General features: G+C 46.3%; 1 protein-coding gene across 4 annotated transcripts in view; it reads right to left on the reverse strand.

The window, feature by feature from the left end:
* The window catches only part of DIAPH2 (diaphanous related formin 2), a 5141990-nt gene that overhangs the window by 4686914 nt on the left and 440717 nt on the right, over positions 1-14359 (reverse strand). The window lies entirely within an intron of this gene.

Below are 14359 nucleotides of genomic sequence, written 5' to 3' on the forward strand. Positions count from 1 at the left end.
TCTTCATAAATCACCAAAACAGATGTCGGTGAAGCACAATATATATATATATATTTTGCATCATCTAATCTTGTAGGATTTAATAAAATGACAGCTGTGTTCACTCCATGTTGCACAAGTGCATGGCAACTTGTTGCCGTTTATACAAAAAGAATAATAGTTATAAACAAGCCATTTTCTCTCAAGACACCCAATTGTACCCTCCATCAGCTCAGTTAATTTTCAAATTTGGAACATTTTTGGGGCAGCCAGAAACACATTTTAGCATGCTATTGCAATTCCATGAGTCGCATACGGATACTTTTTATGTCAACAAAATCACTTTTAATACCCATTTTAAATGATAGTTAAAATGGCATATGAATGGCTGCAGTACAACATATTGTTGCTGATAAAATCACCAGTCGTGATAGCCCATCCAAACTAATGGGAAATATTAACATACAAACAACCAATTATAATAACATGTATGCAAAACGTAGTCCTCCTTTCTCCAGGCCAGTTTCCTTTTTAGGCAAGCATGCAACCGGAGCCTCCTGGACTGTGTTTTCTTAAGGCTGGGGTAAAAGCCATTGTCTTCCTTGTTGTTTGAAGTCGGTGGGCTGAGGAGTTCGTGATCAGAGAGCAGACCATTCACCTCTGTCCTGTGATGCCATAAGGTCATGCTGACATATAGAACTTTGTCCTGTTATCTGATGTTGACCACAATTTCGATCTCAAAACCTTCTATTTTCTGGTATTTTTCCACCTTCAGGGCTTGGACTGTGTTGATCAGGCCCTCTCATATATACGTGGAATGTATATTGCTGCACAGAGATTTCCCCTCCAAATAAGTAGCCAGACAGGTCTTTGCAAATCTGCCCAGCAACATGCAGCAGGGTCTGCCTCGGGCCTAAATGGATTTTACATGTGACCTAAGGAAATAAAGTGGCCTTTTCTTTTCAATTGTTGCTGGTATTTTGCCTGTGAAATATAATTATATATTTAATGCATTGCATCTTGTAAACACACACCTTGATATTCTTATTTTAGCTGGGGAACATTTTCTTTCATGTCTTGATTTAACTGCAAAATAAACCCATTTCAGGACATTTCAGTTTCAGTCTGTTGATTGTCACACAGCCATGTTTATTAATGTTGCATACTTTAAATGAAGGGCTTCTCTATTGCAAAGGGGGCCTTATTCACTTTAAATGAAAATGTTAATTGGCTTTAACTCTCACATGTGAGGCCCACATTCCCTTACTTTCCAGCATACACCGCATTTCAATGTGTGTGAGTTTCAGTGAAAATGCTACCTTTATCTCTCAGCAAGCAATGTGATGTGCCTTTTTGCATCTGCACTCTGATTATACTTTTCAGCAATCTCTTGGTTTCAACTGCAGAAAGACACATACTTTCCGTAATCCACTGTTCCTTGTGCCATCTTAAGCAGGACCCATGTGTACATTCACCAGGCCATTTCATTTTATTACAGTTTTTAGACCTTTCATTTCCTTTAAGGTGCCTTGCCAGTAGATGAAATGACTCACGCAGCGAAGAGCTACTAGGCCTTTCAGTTCATGACATTTGAGGATGTCATTAAGCCCACATATTCATGGCAGTACAATTAGACAATGCATTATCTGAATATCTGCCTTTGCACAAAAATAGAGGCCCATCACACCTGCAAGATACCTTTTTTTCCCCACTCTGGTCAAGCAACAGGCTAAAAGGCTGGAAGGTTTCTAGAATTCATGTACATGAGTATGTGACTATATTGAAATAGACAGATGGAGTGAGAGAAAATGTGAGATAGGGACAGATAAAGTGAGAGAGCGAGAGAGGGAGAAAGAAAGAGGGATATTTTTACACACATTTATATTGTGCATAAGACTATAATCTTTATGTTGGGAATGAAGTTTGCAACCATGAGAAAGATGTGCTGCTATTCTTAATTTCAAACATGCTGATTGTACAATTGTCAATTCAAACAGGAGAAACTGAGGAGGGGGTCTCTTTACATTATACAAAACATAGCTAGGGCTAGACTGACCAAACACGTTACTTAGATGGTCACACTCTTCCAAAACAGGCCTACATAATTGTAACAAGGATAACACAGACTATATAGCTGTAATAGGAAACATGGGATTTTAATGTAATGAAGTTCTGTAGTGAAAACACATTTATATTTTGAAATCTGAAATAATCTAAATCCGTTTTCAATCTGTTGCTAGTGCACGCATACCACAATAAATGCAAAAAAGATAACACAATACACAATAGCATTTAAAAGATCATCACAAAAACCAAAGTGAATCAGATAACGTTATCATATGTAATACAGACATAATACAATGATGTGATGCATGTTACATCAGTAAGATGTCTTTTCTTGAACCCAGAGGTAGAATTACCACTTTTTCAGCAGATAATTCTATGATGATGTTTTCATGATAATTGATAATGTTTTACTACAATTATGTGGCTTCAGAGGTTGTCGGCATCAGCAACCAGCTCTCTTCATGCCTAAATACATGTCCTTACGTTGTGAACAAAAACCAAAGTTGCTACATAGTGCCGTATAATTAACAAGGAACATTAATGCAATTGGTAAACAATTAGTAGATCGGAGTTTGTCTGAATAAAAGATATTTAGAAAAGATGGAAGGAGCGGTGCTGAAAAAACACTCACATCAATTGAAGTTTTCTAAGCAAAATCATAATTTTAATAGATATAAACCTTAACTGCATTAATGTGCAGCATCACTTGTCGCCACACTATGCTGTATTGTTTCAGAGACTACAGGTTTATGTCACAAGATTAAGAAGAACAAGTTACTTTCTTACCTGGTAACGTTCTTTCGATGAGATGGTCCGACAACGTATTCCATATCTATGACAGGTAATGTCCACAGCTGTGCTGCTTCGGAAAATCTTTGGCATCTGCGTCCTGCGTCGATGGCGTCGATGCGCCGTCCCTGAGGAACTCCTCCGATGGCCGACGTCACCCGATGTGTTAAGTAGGACGCACAACACCCATAGCCTCAGTTATAATTTTTTCCCAGAACGTGTGCCACCAGTTTTCTGCCAGTCAGACACACAAGGCCTTGCGGAACGCAAGCTGCCCTCGCAAAAGAAATTCTGCAGCGGGGAAGGCAGGGAGGGAGCGATATGGAATACGTCATCAGACCATCCCATCGAAAGAACGTTACCAGGTAAGAAAGTAACTTGTTCTTCGAGGGGATTGGGTCCTCCGACGTATTCCATATCTATGACAGACTCCCAATGCAGTACCAATCAAGGAGGTGGGAAAGAATTTAGAATACAAATTTAGCATGCCCAATCAAATTGCGGAATAGAGAACTGCCTTGCCAAAGGCCAGATCTTGCCCTCTGATGGAATCAAGGGAGTAGTGACGTACAAAAGTATGTACTGAAGACCAGGTGGCTGCATCACAGATGTGACGAATAGGAACTCCCCTCTGCAAGGCAGTAGACACAGCCACTCTCCTGGTAGAATGGGCCCGCAAGCCAGCCGGAGGGTCCTTACCCGGCAAGCGGTAACACTCAGAGATAGCTAAAATAATTCAACAAGACAAAGTCTGTTTCGTCACAGCTTGTCCCAAACGCTTTCAGCGTAACCAATGAAAAGTTGATCGTCCACTCTGACCCGGGACATGCACGAAATATAAAAGCTCAACGCTGTCCGAGGATCAAGCCTATGGAGCCTCTCCTCTTCCTTACCAGGATGTGGAGGAGGATAGAATGCCGGAAGAACAACCTTCTGGCTCAAATGAAATTCCGAAACCACCTTTGGAAGAAAAGAAGGACGAACTCTAAGGACAACCCTGTCCTTATGAAACATAGTGAAGGGTGGCTTAACTGAAAGTGCCTGTAACTCACTCACTCTGCGAGCGGAAGTAACCGCAACCAAAAACACAGTTTTCAGAGTCAACTGCCTCAAAGGGCAAGTATGTAAAGGCTAAAACGGAGCACCCATAAGAAACTTAACAACAAGGTTCAAATCCCAAACTGGCACCAGAAAAGGTGACGGAGTGAACACATTAGTGAGCCCTTTCAAAAACTGCGAAATTAAAGGAATCTTAAAATAGGAACACTCCTCAGACAAGCGCTTAAATATGGACAGCGCCGCCAGGTAACCTTTAATGGGCCCCACTTGCAAGCCCCTGTGGGCCAAAGAAAGCAAAAAAGACAGAACCATGGGAATGTCACAAACAAAAGGATCCACATTCTTAAGTCTGCACCAGTCGCAGAACTTTCTCCAATGGCAACTGTACAGAGACTTTGTTGCCGGCCGCCTGGCCGAGAGCAACACATCCATCACGTCTTCAGGGAGGTCCCAATCCTTGTACCTCAACCTTTCAGAAGCCAAGCGTGAAGATTGAGGGATCTGACCTCTGGATGGAGAACCTGACCCCTCTCCCGTGAGAGCAGATCGTCTTGGTAGGGAAGACGACGTGGAGGGCAGATGGACAAGTCTAGAATGTCCGGGTACCACGTCCTCCGGGCCCACGCTGGAGCAATGAGGATCATCCTGGAACCGAACCTCCGTAACCTCTGCAGCACTTGTGGAATGACGGGGACTGGAGGAAACGCGTACAGCAGTGGGAATGACCACTCCACCACGAACGTGTCTTCTAAGGCTCCTTTTGGAGGAAATTCCCGCAAGCAAAACCTTTCCACTTCTGGTTGACACTGGAGGCGAAGAGATCCACTTGAGGGGTCCCCCAAAGGGCAAAGATCTCCAGGAGAATCTTCTGAGCCAGCTCCCACTCGTGAGAGATCGAGCTCTGCCTGCTCAGAGCGTCCGCCGTCTCGTTGTCGTCTCCGGCCAGATGAACAGCCGAGATCGAAACTTCCTGCTGGATGGCCCAGAATTCGAGCTGCACCACCTCCCTGCACAATGGAAGTGACCCTGCCCCCCCTTTTTGTTGAGGTAGTGCATGCCCACTGTGTTGTCCGGGACACTCCTTCTGCGTACAGTCGGCCGAAAAGCCTTCAGGGCTAGCCTGACGGCCCTCAGCTCCAATAGATGGATATGGAGTCTGGACTCCGACGGAGACCAACGACCGCTGACTTTCAACTCGTTGGCATGAGCTCCCCATCCCGTAAGGGATGCGTCCATCAAGACTGTCACCTCCGGCCAAGGCAGCCAAAATGGGGCCCCCTTCATCAGATTGCCCTCGACGGCCCACCACAGAAGGTCCCGGGCTACCGAGGGCGGCACCTGAACAGGGTCCGACAGCCTGCCAGAGGACTGAGACCCCTGGAGCTTGAGTGCCCACTGCAAAGATCTCATCCGCAGACGAGCCTCTGGCACCAGAAGAATGCAGGATGCCATGAGGCCGAGCAGTCTCAAGAATTCAGATGCTGGGAGATCCTGGGCAAGCTGAAACTTGTGCACCATTTGCTGAATGTGAAGAGCCCTCACCTGAGGAGGAAAACACTGCCCCAGGGACGTGTCGAGTACTGCTCCGATGTACTGGAGCCGCTGCGTTGGTGTCAAATGGGACTTCTTTAAATTGAGGGAGAAGCCCAGCTTGTGAAGGGAGTGGCAGGTGACGGACAGATGATCCAGGACTTGCTCGGGAGACCTCCCCCTGATCAACCAATCGTCCATGTAGGGGTAGACATGAATCCCCCCTTTCCTGAGATGCGCTGCCACCACCACCATGAGCTTTGTGAAAACCCTCGGGGCAGAGGTCAATCCGAACGGCAGGACCCGAAACTGAAAGTGCGAGTCGCCAACCGCGAACCTCAGGTACTTCTTGTGCTTGGGATGGATTGGCACATGGAAGTAAGCATCCTTGAGGTCGAGAGACACCAACCAGTCCTGAAGTTGAAGGGCCTGGAGGACTTGAGAAAGAGTCACCATCTTGAACTTGTCCTTCCTGAGGAGTTTGTTCAAACCGCGCAAGTCCATGATGGGTCTCAATCCCCCTTCTTTCTTTGAAATCAAAAAATAAGGGGAATACCATCCCTTGTTCCTCTCCGCTACAGGCACCAGTTCTATGGCACCTTTCTCCAGCAGGGCTTGAATTTCCTGCGCAAGGAGCGGATCCGGACACTTCACAGAGAGGTTCCCTGGTGGATTGTTGTGAGGCCTCTGCCGAAAAGGAAGACAGTAGCCGTGGGTTATGATCTCCAGAACCCACACATCCGAAGTAATGGCTTGCCACTCTACAAGATGCTGCGCCAGCCTTCCCCCAACCGGCGAACCATGGGACCTGGCCTCATGACTGAGTGGTAGCGGCTGTGGTGTTGCCTGAGGGTAAAGAGGCAACTGCCCGAGCAGCCTTGGCACCTCGAGTAGCTTTTTTTCCAACTCTGGCACTCTTACGATGGCCTCTTTGACTGCTAGCTCCCCTCGCTTTACTGAAGGACGAGTAATAGCGAAAGGAATCTCCCCTCCATTGCTGTCCCCCTAGGATGAAAAGGCGGAGGTTGGCGAACTGCAGCGCCCAACGACTTCGCTGCAGCTTTGGAGGTCTGCAACCTCTCAAGGCTCTCGTCAGCTTTGCTGCCAAAAAGGTGTTCCCCGTCAAAGGGCATGTTGAGGAGCCGGGACTGCACATCAGGAGCGAACCCAGACTTCCGCAACCACGCAAACCTGCGCATTATGGTGCTCGCCGCCATGGACCGGCTGACACAATCCACCAAGTCCAAGCTCGACTGAACGGCCTCACACATAGCATCCTTGCCATACTGAACCATAGCAAGGAAACCATCCCGTTGGTCCCCTTCGGGAATATGTTCAGCCACTAATGCAACACAGTTCCACAGAGTGTGTGTGAAACGAGGCAAGGCACATTTGGAGTTGGCCGCCTGAAGCGCCAATCCCCCCAGAAGAAAACACTTTCTTCGCCCAGCCGTCAAAACGTTTGTCGTCCCTATCCGGAGGGATGGTAGGATACGACGCCTGCTTTGCCGGGGCCGTAGCCGCCTGCACCACCAAACTCTCCGGATTGGGGTGCCTAGACAAGTAGCAGGGGTCGCTACTGGCTGGACGGTATTTTCGCGACAAAGACTTGCTCACTGCCGGGAGACTGTCCGGAGCAGTCCAAGCAGCCCCCACCCTTCTCTGCAGAGCCATATGAAAAGGCAAAACCAGGTCAGTGGGGGGACCGAGATCAAGGATGTCCGTGAGATCATCCTGAATGAACTCCCCTGGGGGAGCTGACCAACCCAAGTACTCGGTGACCCGAGACATAAGGCGCCGATATGAAGAATCGGCATGAGTGCCAGGCTCCGGTCTACAAAACTCCACCTCTGGAGAGGTGTCCAGTCCACTGGCATCATGCAGCGACTGCCGCAGATCATCAAACTGGCTCTGGCCCGAGATAAGGTCATCTGGAACCGTAACCGGAACCAAGCCCCCATCAGAGCCTTCATTACCCTCTGAAATGTACTCCAGGCGGGGAGAGCAAGACCTCTGTAGACCAAAGCAGTGCCTGACCTTAGCCATAGCCTTTCTAGGCGTCAAACCCCGTGCCACGGGTCCCCTCCGACACCACCGCCTCGAAAGGTGTTGAGGGCGCCGAATGAGTCGGCGCCGGCATCGACAGAAAAGGCGTTGACGTCGAGCGAATTGGCGTCAACGTCAGCTGCAGCGCAGCCAGCATCGGCAGCGTCGACACAGGCCTCGAAGCCAGAGCTCTGAGCGTGTCTCTCGACGACCTATGCGCCGACGGCGTCGACGACCCCCTCGGAGGCGGAGCCTCGAGAGAAATCGTCGACGACCTCGGTGCCACAGGCGTCGACGTCTTCTTCGAAGACGGCACAGGATCACGCGGTCTCGAGCGCGTCGAGGACCGGGACCTGGAACGGGCATGGCGAGAATGGCTACCCTTGTCCGAGCGGGACCTCTCCCGCGAGCCGTGCCGACCACCCGAGCCCGAAGGCATACGGGCGGTGTCTCTCGACCGGTGCCGACTGACCCCACTCGGAGGCGCGGACGGACCGGTGCCCTGCGATTCAAGAATCGCTAGAATCTGCTTCCCGAAGGAAGCGCATTCCTCTGGTGTCGCTTGCATGGAGGGATAAGTGACCTCGGAAGAGGACGGGGAAGGAGACCTATGCCGGAGCTTCCGGGAATGCCCCGAAGAGGCGGAGGAGTGGTGAGACCGACTCCTGGAAGGAGACCCACTGGACTTCCGACGATGACGCAAAAGCCCCGCAGACTTCGACTTCCGGTGCTTAGACACCCGGCCTACCGACAGCTTCTTCTTGCGTTCCCGCAATGCCTTTGCTGTGAGCGACTGGCAGTCGACACAGTCGTCCGTATCGCGGGCCTCCCCGAGGCACCAGAGGCAGGCATCGTGCGAGTCTGTGACCGACATCTCGGACCCACAGTCTCTGCAGTTCTTGGAGCCCGGACGTGGGGTTGAAGATGAGAAAGACATTGCCACGGACAGGTCTTCACGACAAACCGAACAGGTTCAACGAACCGAGAATTGAAAAACAGCAAACTCCAACGAGTCGAGGCGTACCGAGATTCACGAAGCGAACACGTTCGTGGTTAAAACGGAACTGAGGCTATGGGCGTTGTGCGTCTTACTCATCACATCGGGTGACGTTGGCAGTCGGAGGAGGTCCTCGGGGACGGCGCATCGGCCAAAGATTTTCCGAAGCAGCACAGCTGTGGACATTACCTGTCATAGATATGGAATACGTCGGAGGACCCAACCCCTCGAATGTCAGCATTCTTTCCCTGTTAAAGTAAAGATCCAGGATATACCTCCCTGAAGGAGCTTTAGAAATGCTAGCCTACTGTGAAGGCCAGGTTGTTCATGTACAGGTGATCAATGTGAGTGTCTTCTGTCATTTGATTATGAAAGCTCAATGTATGTGTGTTTAAGTCACAAATCATTTAAAAGCACATGTATTTAACATTATATTTCATTTGTGTTTGTGAATATCGTTATAATGGTGTGTGTCTGAGTGTTTGTAACGTATCTGACTTTGTAAGGATTTGGCAATAGGTTTCTTTAGTATAGGTTTACTTTGACAGGACGCCACAAGGACTGCCTTATTTCTCATTTGATGGTCAGCGCTTGCTCCCATCTTATATTTAGGTCAGTCGTTTTTCCAACCTGCATATTGTTTAAATAAACACCCTTGAATCGTCATCTCTTGTGTCTGTCTTTACTGTTGCCACCATGAGCTCCTCAGACTGTACATTATAATTAGAGGCAATACAATGTTTTTATTCTAAAACTATGCATTTCAATAAGCACAAACAAAGGTTTTCTGTCACATCTTTGGCCAACTCAACCCTGGAACAAAATACACCAATGAATAGGTTCAAGGGTACTCATACACGAAGGGCTCCCACAATTGTTTTAAAGCATTTACGTTTATGTTCTGTCATGTTCCAACAAACCATTGATGATGTCTATTCTCTCTCTGTAAATTGTGTTGTTGTGTTTTTGACTCATGCAATTACAATATAAAAAGACCTCTAGAGATCTTTCTCTATGATAACAATTTCGAAGAGTCATTTTTTCAAACCAATTGTGGGAGCCCTTTGTGTATGAGTACCCTTGAACCTATTCATTGGTGTATTTTGTTTCTGATTTAACCCTCCTGGGTAGAATAGGTTCCATACCAGAAGCCCGAATTTTTTGATTCCAACTCAACCCTGGTACAAAATAATTCACACAACACTTCTGCCATGGTTCTGCCCATCAAACATGCAGACTCAGAGAAACTTGGTTCACATTTTTTAAAATATGCTGTTGCATAACTGAAATGTCCCTTATGCTGGTGATTTGATATTGTTCCCAACAATTCTCTGCAGTTTTCTATTTCCAGTACACACACGCAAGAACACAATATGTTGTCTTTGGCAGGTCTGTTTTCTTTTCTTTTGATATTCTTTGTTGGCTGACTCTTCTGTGTGCTGGGACAACATTTTTTGGAGTTCCCAGTCCCCTTGTGCAGTTTTATATATGCTATAAGATGTGTTGACTATCTCTTAAAATAGGTCTCATGCAATATCCTCTGATACGATGTGGAATTTGTATGACCGAATAAAGCTTGTATGATGATGTGCAATTGCTGTTCTCTGCACATTTACAGCCTCCTGCTTTAGGCAGGAATGTATATTTTGGTGCATGGAATTTATTGGAGGCATCATGTACCTATTTAGAGGGTCGTTATGCCCTTAGCCATCTATGCATGCTTACAATATTTCTAGATCTAATGTGTTCAAAGCATGAAGGTCTGTGTGTCCAGAAAGGCAACTTCATGCTAACGGTGTGGGCGTGAATTAACCAGATTTTGGGTATGTCAGGTGGTTTAAGAGGTGTAGATGCTGTGTTCTTTCAAGTCTGGAGAGAGTATCTGTTTTTAAAATGCTATGGAAAAGTGGCTAGTTCAGTTTGTCTGTGGTGAGTGAGATGGAGAGACATTGAGGCTTAGTCAAAAGGGTTGACTTCTTGCTGGTTTCTGTATTTAATGCAACATTCCTGGCCCCATGCTGGACTGTGTTGTGGTGAGCAGAGTTTGTACACAGGGCGCCATAGCTTCCTTTGAACGTGCAATGTTCACTTCATCTAGGCAATTGTCCAATACAATGTGAACCTCAAAGCTCTATGTTCTGAAAAATTAAGTGAAATTGTTTTCCCAAATCAAAGCTGAATCTAAAACAGGATTGCTTCTGAAATGTAGCTGGGTGTTAAAGGCTGAATCAACAGGTAAGTACCATCATAAATACCACATGAACAGTGGTTAGGCTGTAAACATACACGAGTACCGCTTTTCAATCTTCAGAAGCAACTTGTTATTTTGTATATGAAGAAGGCCATAAGGCTTGCATCTGTTGCAATAATTTTCACAAATACTTTCATACCCTTTAAACAATGCACCATACCTAACTAATTGACAACTAAGTAAGCACATATTGTCTTTTCTGCTTAAATACGTTGCCGGGCACGTTTCTCGCAGATTTCTGTAGCTTGCACATTTCTGTGTTTCCTTCAATATGACTACCGATTTGTACCCCACTTATCCTCTCTTGAGACATCTATTGAGAGAATATCTATAGAAAAAAAACATTGTATTCAATACTTTGGAACCTAACTCCAACAGGGGAGCAATGGCTTGTTAACACAGCATTTAAGGGAGCGTCTCAATGGGGTGACAAAGAATAGTGAGAGGCGGGAGCATTGCATTCCAGGTAATAAGAAGCACTAGCTGTCCTGCTAAGAATGTCTCCAGAAAGCCAAGCCCATATTTTTGTATAACTCACAAGTATATTACTTTGATTTGCCACCCCTTGACCAAATGGAGTCCAGTCAATGACAGTATGAGGTTTGATAGAATACTTTACTGATTTGCATGTCACACCACTCACATATTCCATCATTCCTGTTATTCTTGCCAGGAGAGTGAACATCTAAATGTTCTAGGGGTACATGTTTCCGTCTGAAATGTGAGCTGAGAAAAAACGTGTAAGAGCTATGAAACAAAATATGATGCAATGAGATTATCTTCACTGTAAATGGATGGAAACGGTTGCGTCATATCATAGACTTTGCTTTTTGGACAGGTGTTTTTACAAAAACATTTTGCTGAAAAAGTCATAGAAATGTTTATTTTTTATTTTTGAGGGGTTACCGCACAAAGCTCCCCCTCCACCTATTTTTTATTGTTTCCGACTCCCCCAACCCTTTATCTGCCCTTTCCTACCGCACAAAAAATGTGGATGAGGTTTTTCAACAAAGTGTTTTCATGAAAACACCCCTCGAAAAAACGACTGTCGAAACAATGTCATACAGATGGAAACATGTCCACCTGTCCTGCATCATGTTTTGTGTAATACCCATGCCTGACCCTGCACACTGTCTTGAAACATTAGTCAGTGAGAAGAGGATGGCGTCTCCATGAGACACAGCTTCCAAGGGAAAGATGATCTCACAAACCGGAGTTGGGTTGCACTGAACCCTGTATTTTAGCAAACTCCACGAATCAGTCCAATAGTCTCAAGCACGGACAAGAGTGCAGAGCAGGGCTGTATGCTATTATAGCATGGCTATCAGACTCCAGATGTTAAAAAATACCAGTCAGAGCTAATTGCGCTTTAAAAAAAATGTATATTATTTTTAATCCACTTGCGGGATTGTTTATGATGAATATCTTTCGTACACATTAGACACAACAGATGGCGATGGGAGCTTTCAGCTGAATTATTAAGGAAAGCGCAAGCCAGTGCAGTGTTTCAGTGGAAACAGTAATGTGTCTACATTGTCAAAACATAGGGTGATCAGGCACAATCTAAACCTAGTGAAACAGACATTTGCGTTTTCTACTAACAACGTGCATGCAAGACAATGTTAGGTTCCACATCACTTTGCACAGCCAAATCATTTCAGCGTAACATCATGCAGGGCATCAAACTTCTCTAAACAGAAACTAAATGGAAAGAATTAGTATAGTGTAACATTCGCAACAGTGGTCAGCCTATCAGGTGGCTGGAAAAGCAGATGAGAACCCACTGTGTACTGCACACTTTTTCCAACCATCCATGGCACTTCTGCTGCTGTGCCATCTTGATTTTGGGCCGGTAACAAGGATCCCTGTTGCCTCTCCAACTATGTCACTTTTCCTATGGTGATGGACCTCACTAAACCATCCAATCGGTAGTAGTGACGGGCGGTGTGTACAAAGGGCAGGGACTTAATCAACGCAAGCTTATGACCCGCACTTACTGGGAATTCCTCGTTCATGGGAAATAATTGCAATACCCAATCCCTATCACGAACGGGGTTCAGCGGGTTACCTGCAACTGTCAGCGAAGGGTAGACACACGCTGATCCATTCAGTGTAGCGCGCGTGCAGCCCCGGACATCTAAGGGCATCACAGACCTGTTATTGTTCGATCTCGTGTGGCTGAACGCCACTTGTCCCTCTAAGAAGAATATTTGTTAAATGTTCATCCAATCCTGATGAAGACTTACACTATCCGTCAAGTCGAAACTATTTTACCAACTGGGAAGCTTTTTCGTAAAGAAGAACGATTTGTTAAGGCACCAATAGTCGATATATTTTTTGGATTGAACTACAATTTTGTTATATGCGTGTTTTGTAATTTTTGAATTATTATATCCACTATGAAAAGAAATGTACTAATGAATTAAATGACATTTCTTAGGGCACTTTAGTATATTTATACAAATTTTTAGATGTGCAAATTAGTTGAATGAATGTTGTTGAATGGCTTAGTAGCAAAAGTTTTTATTATGATCTAAATGTATTTGTAATATTGTATTTTATGTAATTCTAAATAAAATGAAAATGATAAATTGATTTATGCATCCATTTACCCTCTTTCTACAGTGTTTTCCTCACCTCCTGGTACCATTTTTTGTATATTATTATATGTTCCAACCTCTAAGAAGTTGAACACCGACCGTTGGGGGTCGCTTAACTAGTTAACACGGAGGAGTCTCGTTCATTATCGGAATTAACCAGACAAATTGCTCCACCAACTAAGAACGGCCATGCATCACCACCCACAGAATCGAGAAAGAGCTATCAATCTGTCAATCCTTTCCGTGTCGGGGCCGGGTGAGGTTTCCCGTGTTGAGTCAAATTAAGCCGCAGGCTCCACTCCTGGTGGTGCCCTTCCGTCAATTCCTTTAAGTTTCAGCTTTGCAACCATGCTCCCCCCGGAACCCAAAGACTTTGGTTTCCCGGAAGCTGTTCAGCAGGTCATGGGAATAACGCCACCGGATTGCTAGTCGGCATCGTTTATGGTGGAACTACAATGGTATCTGATCGTTTTCGAAACCTCCGACTTTTGTTCTTGATTAATAAAAACATTCTTGGCAAATGGTTTCGCTTTGGTTCCTATGGCCGACAACCAGATGGCCGGGCTCGGAGAGCGGCCATCTGGTATGGCCATGCATCCCAATGGGCCTGGACGGGAAGTGCCTGTGGGGCCTCAAGCCCGCCTGGCAAAGGACCTTAGGGCCGGCAGGTGCAGAAGGGCGTGGGCCAGAACCGACAGGGCCATCCTCGAGCTCTGGCCAGGCCGCCTTAGAGCTTCTCCCGCCACATTAGAGATTTTCCCAGCGGGGAGGGACGGGGACACCGCCGGGCGTGGGGTCCTTTGTAGGACCTAAAGCCAGGTTGCAGCAGCCCGCGGCCGCTTCCCTGGAGTTCTAGCCCGGGCCGCCATAGAGCTCCCCCTCCACTTTAGAGCTTCTCCCACCAGAGAGGCACAGGGACCAACGCCACAGTGTCCATCTCAAGTAAAACAGAAAAAAAAAAAAACATTTTCACCACGCACAAACCTTGTGGTGCGAATAGCTACCACTTCCTTGTCCGGGGTGCGTAAATGGCCGGATTCG

Source organism: Ambystoma mexicanum, chromosome 5p (assembly GCF_040938575.1).
Source record: "Ambystoma mexicanum isolate Mex_15411 chromosome 5p, UKY_AmexF1_1, whole genome shotgun sequence".
In the NCBI taxonomy this organism is placed as follows: Eukaryota; Metazoa; Chordata; class Amphibia; order Caudata; family Ambystomatidae; genus Ambystoma; species Ambystoma mexicanum.